A 9438-nucleotide genomic window follows, 5' to 3' on the forward strand; every position below is an offset into this window, starting at 1 on the left:
CACACACACACACACACACACACACAGAAGACTCCCCCTCAACCTTCTGTTTCTGTGGTGACAGGGAAGGGCACACACTTAGTGTATTGTCTCGTGCTGCAGGAAGCCCCTGGGGCACCGAAATCCTACACAGTAGAGATGCAGGAATCGTTGCAGCCACGAGAGGGCAGCACCGAGCGCAAACACTCAGCCTTCGGGCAGAGCTGTGTGCACAGGTAAAGGCGCTAGTCTTGCACGATGAGCGATCCAGGTTCGAACCCCAGCACTCCATATGGTTCCCCCTCCCCAGCCCAGCCCCGCCAGGAGTGATGCCGAGCACAGCTGAGTGTTGCCCAGAAGTGCGCGCGTGCGCGAGAAAGATACTGGAGAGATAGGATAGTGAGTGAGGAGGGCTCTTGCCTTGCACGCAGGTGACCCCGGTTAGATCCCTGGCACCCCATAGGGACCCCTGAGCATCACCCAGAGTGATTCCTGAGTGAAGAGCAGGAGTAACCCCTGAACATCGGTGGAGGAAGGAAGGAGGGAGGGAGGAAGGAAGGAAGGAAGGAAGGAAGGGAGGGAGGGAGGGAGGGAGGGAGGGAGGAAAGAGGAAGAAGGAAGGAAGGAGGGAGGGAGGGAGGGAGGGAGGGAGGAAAGAGGAAGAAGGAAGGAAGAAAGGAAGGAAGGAAGGGAGGAAGGAAGAGAGGGAGGGAAAGACCTATTTTTTTTCTTTGCCCTTTTCTCCTTTTTGCCATTAGAAAACTCACAGCGACTTGAAAATCGGTTTTACTAGCAGGGACAATCCTGACACTGCTCAGCGGTACTCAGACCACCCCTGGCAGTGCAGGGAGCTACTCCTAGCACAGTCCTGGCGGCCCAGCACCTGGTAGTGTTCACTGCCCTGATGAAACGTGCGTGCACGCCCCAGGCAAAGCCAGCCACACCCCAGCTCTCGGGGCTGCCCCCGCCCCCGGCGCCCGACAGATGTCCCCAGATCCCCAGAGACCCGAATGAACTCTGAAACCGGAGCTCAATGCCCTCCCACCCCCAGGGTGGGTCTCCATCTCCTGTCTGCCTCTGATGTTATACACACACACACACACACACACACACGCACACACACGCACACACACACACACACCCCTCCATCAACTCCGTCCTCCCCACAACTCTGGAGAAAAAAAAAACTCGTTCATCAGGCAAACTCAGGAAGATGGAGTCCTGCCTGCTACTGAGCTCGAGATCACTGTCATGGAAGGGGGAGCCTTTGGGTGAACTTGCGACCCTCCCAGCGCTACAGGACGCGAAGGGGATTCAGTTCCCAGCACCGCGCTCCCCTCAAACAGGGTGGGTGTCATGTGCGTGCGTGGCCACGCGATGGCGCCAGAGGACGGGCGGTTCGGTGCAATGTTGAGGCTTCACCTGGTGTTGGGTCCGCAAAGGAAAAAGAGTTGAAGGGGCCGGAGCAATAGTACCGCGAGGAAGACACTTGCTTTGCACATGGCCGACAGGGGTTCGATCCCCATAGGGTCCTCCTAGTCCGCAAAGAATGATCCTTGACGCAGATTCAGAAGCAAGCCCTGAGCACTGCCGGGTGTGTGCCTCGCTGCGAGTCACCCCTCCCAACCCCAAAATAGTGGAGAGGCTTCTAGTCTGTCTGTCCTCCTGTTGTTCATCGATTTGCTCAAGCGGACCCAGTAACGTCTCCATTTTGAGACTTGTTGTTACTGTGTTTGGCATATTGGAGAGGCTTAGAGATTTGAATCCCTGGCACCATATAGGATCCTCTGAGTATCACCAGGAATAAGCCCTCAGAAGGGGCTCCAGGGGCAGGAGCAATAGCACAGCGGTTAGGGCATTTGCCTTGCACGCGGCCGACCCTGGTTCGTTTCCCAGCATCCCATATGGTCCCCCGAGCACCACCAGGAGTGATTCCTGAGTGCAAAGCCAGGAATAGCCCCTGAGCATCGCCGGTTGTGACCCTCCCCCCCCAAAAAAAAAGTGGCTCCAAAATTGTTAAAAGCACAAAATTTTTTTAATTGAAAATTGGGGTCAGAGGCCAGAACCATAGTACAGCGCTTCAGGCATTTGCCTTGCACACAGCTGACCCAGGTTTGATACCCGGCATCCCATGTGGTCCCCTGAGCACCACCAGGAGTGATTCCTGAGTGCAGAGCCAGGAGCATTACCAGGTGTGACCCAAAGATCAAAAAAATTTTAAGGGGCTGGAGTGATAGCACAGCGGGTAGGGCGTTTGCCATGCACATAGCCAACCCGGGTTCAATTTCCAGCACCCCATATGGTCTACTGATCAACGCCAGGAGTAATTACTGAGTGCAAAGCCAGTAGTAACCCCTGTGCATTGCTGGGTGTGACCCAAAAAAGCAAAAAAAATTTTTTTAATTAAGAGCGATAGCACAGCGGGTAGGGCGTTCACCTTACAAGCGGCCAACATGGCCGACCCGAGTTCGATTCCTCCGCCCCTCTCGGAGAGCCCGGCAAGCTACCGAGAGTATTCGATATGCCAGACACAGTAACAACAAAGTCTCCAATGGAGACGTTACTGGGCCCGCTCGAGCAAATCGACGATCAACGGGAGGGCCTTTACCTTTACCTTTAATTAAAATAACTTAGGGACAGGGCTGGAGCAGAAGTACAGAGGGTAGGACGTTTGCCTTGCACATGGGCGAGCCAGGTTCCATCCCTGGCATCCCATAGGGTCCCCCAAGCATCTCCAGGAGTAATTCCTGAGTGCAGAGCCAGGTGTAACCTCTGAGCATTGTCAGGTGTGACCTAAAAAGCAAAGATATATAAAATAAAATAGGGTCAGAACAACAGTACAGCAGGTAGGGCACTTGCCTTGCATCCTGCCAACCCAAGTTTGATCCCCTGCATCCCATATGATTTTTTTTGCCTTTTTTTTTTTTGCTTTTTGGGTCACACCTGGCAATGCACAGGGGCCATTCCTGGCTCTGTATTCAGGAATTACTCCTGGCGGCGCTCAGGGGACCATATGGGATGCTGGGATTCGAATCCGGGTCAGCCACGTGCAAGGCAAACGCCCTACCCGCTACGCTATCGCTCCAGCCCCCCATCTCATTTTCTAAGCCCTGCCAAGAGCCCTGAGCACATTCAGGAGTAAACCCTGAGCAGTGCCAGGTGTGGCCCAAGGCAAAACACAGCTTTATTCTCTCTGAGTCCCGCGGATCAGGCGCCCTTACAAACCCTCCGAGCCTCTGTCAGTTTCAGGGGGCTTCTCCAGAAACACAGTGTCTCCCCAACTCTCTGACCAGCTTGGGGCAGAATTTGACTGACCCCTTCAGGGGATGGGGTGTCTCCTTCCGTGGCCCCATTATTGTCATGGGGTCACTTTGCTGGGGTGCAGCACCCCCCACTGGCTCTCAGTATAGATTCCCAGCACCCCAGAGCCTTCCTGTTCCATGGGATGTCCAAAATGTTAAAGGCAGGGGCTGGAGCGATAGCACAGTGGGTAAGGTTATCTGGACCACCTTGCACGCGGACGACCTGGGTTCGATTCCCAGCATCCCAGAGTCCCCTGAGCACCACCAGGAGTAAATCCTGAGTGCAGAGCCAGGAGTAACCCCTGAGCATCGCCGGGTGTGACCCAAAAAGCAAAAAAAAAAAAAATTGTTAAAGGCTCAGGAGACATGGGGCTGGAGAGATAGATAGCACAGCGGGTAGGGCGTTTGCTTTATTTGTGGCTGACCCGGGTTCGATTCCCAGCATCCCATATGGTCCCCTGAGCACCGCCAGGAATGATTCCTGAATGCAAAGTTAGGAATAACCCCTGAGCATCCCCGGGTGTGACCCAAAATGCAAAAAAAAAAAAAAAAAAGCAACAACAACACCTTTGACATCTCTTGGTTCCAGTGGGGGCTCCTCATGCTGGTCTAAGCCCCACCAGGAAGCCCAGAGCGATAGGACAGCGGGGAGGGTGTTTACCTTGTGCGCTAAGCTTGGGCTTCCATTTCCGGAGTCCCTTTTGGTCCTCCAAGGTGACCAGAGGTGATCTCGGAGCCCCGCAGAGCCAGGAGTTGGCCCTGAGCACAGCTGGGTATGACTGGTGGGAACTGGGGGAGGAAATAAATTAAAAAATAAACCTCAGTCATAGCACAGCGGGTAGGGCTTTTGCCTTGCACACAGCCGACCCAGGTTCGATTCCCAGCATCCCATAGGGTCCCCTGAGCACCGCCAGGGGTAATTCCTGAGTGCAGAGCCAGGAGTAACCCCTGTGCATCGCCGGGTGTGACCCAAAAAGCAAAACAAAAATAAAAAAAAATAAAAAAATAAACCTCAGTCATAGCACAGCGGGTAGGGCTTTTGCCTTGCACACAGCCGACCCAGGTTCAATTCCCAGCATCCCAAAGGGTCCCCTGAGCGCCGCCACCAGGAGTAATTCCTGAGTGCATGAGCCAGGAGTAACACCTGAGCATCACCGGGTGTGACCCAAAAAAGCAAAAAAAAAAAAAAAAAAAAACAAAACCCCTCACCCTATCCTCAAATTCATAAATTGGAGCCCAGAGCCTGCAGCCCTCCAAACTAGTCTCTGATTGGCTCTGCCTGGCCAACCAAGCCCGTACCGGACCTTCACCCAGCAAAGTGAGAGTTCTTTTTCCCTCATTGGTAATTCCTGTTGGTGCCAGAGGCCAGTGATTAGGCCCATTGTAGAGTAACTGATGCCAACAAGCTACATCAGCCCCGCTCCAGGGTGTGAAATGCAGTGCTCTAAGTATTATCTATATTGCTCAGTCCTGCAACATCTAGTTGCTACAGTTGCAAAACGACAGTGACAATGAACTCAGCAAGGGCTACCCCAGCCCCGCAGCTTTGAATCTAGGGCTAGGAAATGACTCAAAGGGCTGGAGTGCAGCTTTGCATGGGGGTGGGGGAGGGGGCGGGGGCGGGGGCGGGGATTGATCCCTAGGTTGATCCCTAGGACCTCAGGGTCCACTGATGCCCCAAGAAAGGGAAGAAGAGAGAGAGAGAGGGGGGGAAGGAAAGAAGGAAGAAAGGAAGGAAGGAAGGAAGGAAGGGAGGGAGGGAGGGAGGGAGGGAGGGAGGGAGGGAGGGAGGGAGGGAGGGAGGAAGGAGAAAGAAAGAAAGAAAGAAAGAAAGAAGGAAGGAAGGAAAGAATGGAGGAAGGAAGGAAAGAAAGGAGGAAGAAAGGAGAAAGACAGAAACAAAGGAAGAAAAGAGAAAGGAAGGAAGGAAGGAGAAAGAAAGAGAGAGAGAGAGAGAAACAAACAAAGAAAAGAAAGGAAAGAAAAAAGCCCCCCAAACAAACTTCAAAAAATCAAGCTTGGGACTGGAGTGATAGCACAGCGGGTAGAGCGTTTGCCTTGCACGCGGCTGACCTGGATTTGATCCCCGGCATCCCATAGGGTCCCCTAAGTGCCACCAGGAGTGATCCCTGAACGCAGAGCCAGGAGTAACACCTGAGCATCACTGGGTGTGACCTAAAAGGCAAAAACAAACAAACAAAAGTAGCCTGAGGGGTCACTTAGAGGACGTCTGTGATAGATGCTGGGCTGCAGATGGCAATTTAATGGCCTCGGCCACTCTGGACAACATGGCCATCGTCTGGGCCATCAGCAGAGGACAGACGGTCTCCATTTTACACACAGGGACTGGAGAGGGTAGGGTGTTTGCTTTGCACGCGGCTGACCCGGGTTCGATCCCCAGCATCCCATATGGTCCCCTGAGCCAGGAGTAACCCCGTGCATCGCTGGGTGTGACCAAAAAAGAAAAAAATAATTCCGTACAGGGAGTGGCCCGGGACCCTCTGGGTCAGTACCTTGCCACCCTGAGCTGGGGCAGGATCCTGAGCGTGTACAGCACCCAAAGGAAGCGTGTGGCTTGGGACGGGCTGAAGGCGAGGGCGCACCTACCAAATGTTCCACGATGACAGCACGAAACCTGACGGGACGTAGCTCCTCGCACCAGCTGGCTGTGTGGAGTCCGGGGAGAATGTCACCAACAGGACGTTCGTGTTCTCCAGGAAGAATCTCCAAAGGCCATGGGGCTGGAGGGATAGCACAGCGGGTAGGGCGTGTGCCTTGCACGCGGCTGACCCAGGTTCGATTCCCAGCATCCCATATGGTCCCCTGAGCACCACCACGAGTAATTCCTGAGTGCAGAGCCAGGAGTAACCCCTGAGCATCGCCGGGTGTAACCCGAAAAGAAAAAAAATCTCCAAAGGCCTAGCGCCCATCTCCCGTGTCCTGGGAAAACCCCACGGCTGTCCGCTGCTGTCCTGTCTACTTTGAGCGAGACCTGGGCTTGAAGCAGACAGGTTGTCAGTGGGGTGGGAACAGGAATCAGTAGCCTTGCCCCATCACCTAGTGTTTGCCAAGGCGACCGAAGACTCCTCTGTGACTCCCAGCAACCCTTCCTTTGGGAATGCTGGGAATGTTGGCTTACGTGTCCAGCATTCGCTACCACACTCTGAGTGACGTGTCCTGGTCCAGTGACGGGGTTTTGCTGGCCATCTCCTCTGCGGATGGCCACTGTTCCTTCATCACCTTTGACAAGGATGAGCTGAAGGTCCCTCTGAAAGAGAAGTCAGTTGTGAGCTTGGGGACTCCCGAGACAGCCAACAAAGCCAAGAGCCAGACACCCCGGGCATCTTCCCCAGGACCCCGGTTGGGAGAGGAGATCCCCTGTGGCAGAAGCTAAGACCCCGGTGGCCCCTGCATGACCACCCCTCATACGAATCCGTCTCCAGCTCTGGCAGTGACCGAGGATATTCCCACCACTGGCCGGGTTGCCAAGAGCTCCCTGTCTGAGCCCTTGGAGGAAAAGGTCCTGCAGCCCGGTGGTCAGCAGGTGAAAGTCCAGTTGCCACGGAGGGTCACTCTTTTGTTTTCTTTTTCTTTCTTTTTTATTTTTTGGGTCACTCAGGAGATTCTGGCTCTGCACTCAGGAATTACTCCTGGTGGTGCTCGGGGGATCATATGGGATGCTGGGGATTGAACCCGGGTCGGCCACATGCAAGAAAAATGCCTTCCCCGCTGCATTATTGCTCTGGACCCCCTTTATTTTCATTGTTTTTTAAATTTTTTTCTTTTTGGGTCACACCTGACGATGCACAGGGGTTTCTCCTGGCTCTGCACTCAGGAATTACTCCTGGTGGTGCTCGGAGGACCCCTATGGGATGCTGGGGATCGAACCCGGGTGAGCTGTGTGTGGGGCAAATGCCCTACCTGCTGTGCTATCGCTCCAACCCCATGGAGGGTCACTCTGAACACACTGCAGGCCTGGAGCGGAGAATCAAGAACCACTTAGTGCCCTTGAAGACGGATGCACCACCAAATCCTGTGCTGGCGGGTCCCCACTGCACAGAGACAGCACAGCCAGAGCCAATGCAGGACAGTTCTCCCGAGTAGAAATAACCCCGCCTGGAGGAGCTCCGGGCGCTGCTAGCCCTGCCTGGGACCCATGAGGAGGCCAGGAGAAGCGGCCCACACGGAGCCCCGGAGCTGGGGTGGAGGCGGTAGATAATAAATATATTATTTTGACGAGTCTGGAGAGAGAGTACAGCAGGCAGAGAGAGCACTTGCCTTGTACATGACCGACCCAGGCTCAATCCCTTAAGCCCCATCAGGACTTACCCCTGACAGAGCCAGGAGCAAGCCCTGAGCATTACCAAGTGTGACCCCACAACGAAACTGCACTGTGGCACTGCCCGCCCGTTGTTCATCGAGTTGCTCGAGTGGGTGCCAGTAATGTCTCCATTGTGAAACTTGTTACTGTCTTTGGTCGGGCTGGAGTGATAGCACAGTGGGTAGGGCGGTTGCCTTGCACATGGTCGACCCAAGTTCGATTCTTCCGCCCCTCTCAGAGAGCCTGGCAAGGTACCGAGAGTATCTCGCCTGCACAGCAAAGCCTGGCAAGCTCCCCGTGACGTACTCGATATGCCAAACACAGTAACAACAAAGTCTCCAATGGAGACGTTACTGAGTCCGCTCAAGCAAATCGATGATCAATGGGAGGACAGTGCTACAGTGCTACTGTTTTTGGTATATTGATTACGCATGAGGGAGCTTGCCAGGGTCTGCCATGCGGGCTGGATACTCTCGGTAGCTTGCCGGGCTCTCCAAGAGGGGTGGAGGAATCAAACCTAGGTCGGCTTGTGCAAGGCAAACACCCTACCCGCTGTGCTATCGCTCCAGCCCCACAGGCTTAGACAATTGAACTGTCTTTCTGGTCCTCATTTCTTGGTTGGTTTTGGAGACTTACTCCATCTCTGTGCTCAGGGGACCCTACAGGGTGCTGGAATCAAATCTGGGTGAGCTGCATGCAAAGCAAAACCTCTTCCCACTGTCCTATCGCTCCAGTCCCTCCAGGCTCCATTTCTGAGGTTCTTGTGATAGGATGAGGGCATTAAGCAACTAGATTCTAGTTTATACACGTCTACTGCCTTTTGGTGGGTTTGGGGCCCCACCCAGCTCAGAGCTTACCTTTGGCTCTGCACTCAGAAATCACTGGTGGTGCTCAGGGGACCCTAAAGAGCGCCAAAGATTGCCCCCCGAGTCTGCTGTGTGCAAGGCAAGTCTCTGTACCGTTTTTGTTTTGGGGCCGGGGCTCAGGGCTTACTCCTGGCTCTTCACTCAGGGATCTCTGGGCGGGAGGTGGGAGTGGGGGGCACCCTGCAGGGTGCTCGGATCAAATCCAGGCCAGCTGCATGCAAGGCAAGTCACACACACACACACACACACACACCACACTGTCCTATCGCTCGGATCAAATCCAGGCCAGCTGCATGCAAGGCAAGTCACACACACACACACACACACACACACCACTGTCCTATCGCTCCAGCTCCTGTTGTCAGAAATGCAGCTTCCCTCATCTAAGTTTGACCTCTCTGATACTGCCGGGGGTGTGGACATGAACGGGCAGCCCTGAGGGTGGGGGACACCCCACAAAGATCGAGTGATGTCATCCTGGACCCAATGGGGGGCTCTGAGCAGGCTAGCTGCACTTGCACTAGCCTGAGCATCCTCCCTGCCCTCCAACCCCTCAAAAGTGAAATTCATTCATTCATTCATTCATTCATTCATTCATTCCAGCTCCTCTATCCAGCCTCAAGCCTGGGCTTAGTGTGGAGTTAAATTTGTTTTGGGCCACACCCACCAGTGCTCAGGGCTGACTCCAGTCTCTGTGCTCAGTAATTACTCCTGGCGGGCTCAAGGATCCTAATGGGATGCTGGGATTGAACCTGGGTCGGCCATGTGCAAGGCCAGTGCCCTCCCTGATGTCCTATCGCTCAGTCCCTGGTTTCTGAGACACTGCCCTCCCCCGCCCCCAACAACCGAGGTTTTCAGAGCCACCATCCCCAGGGTGCTTCGCCAGACCACCTTCTCTCCACCCTCATGGACTGTTTTGCTTTTGGGCCACTTTACTCAGGGATCACTTTGGTGGGACTTGGGAACTCTG

The 9438-nt window shown here is 54.5% G+C and overlaps 1 protein-coding gene and 1 pseudogene across 1 annotated transcript in view; one reads left to right on the top strand and one right to left on the bottom strand.

Annotated features, from left to right (window-relative positions):
- Nucleotides 1–9438, bottom strand: part of LOC130022085 (cytochrome b-c1 complex subunit 10) — a 320448-nt gene that overhangs the window by 273674 nt on the left and 37336 nt on the right. The gene's annotated exons all lie outside the window — the stretch shown is intronic.
- LOC130022238 (chromatin assembly factor 1 subunit B-like) lies at nt 139–6675 on the top strand (annotated as a pseudogene).

Source organism: Sorex fumeus, unplaced genomic scaffold (genome assembly GCF_029834395.1).
Source record: "Sorex fumeus unplaced genomic scaffold, SorFum_2.1 ptg000019l, whole genome shotgun sequence".
Classification (NCBI taxonomy): Eukaryota; Metazoa; Chordata; class Mammalia; order Eulipotyphla; family Soricidae; genus Sorex; species Sorex fumeus.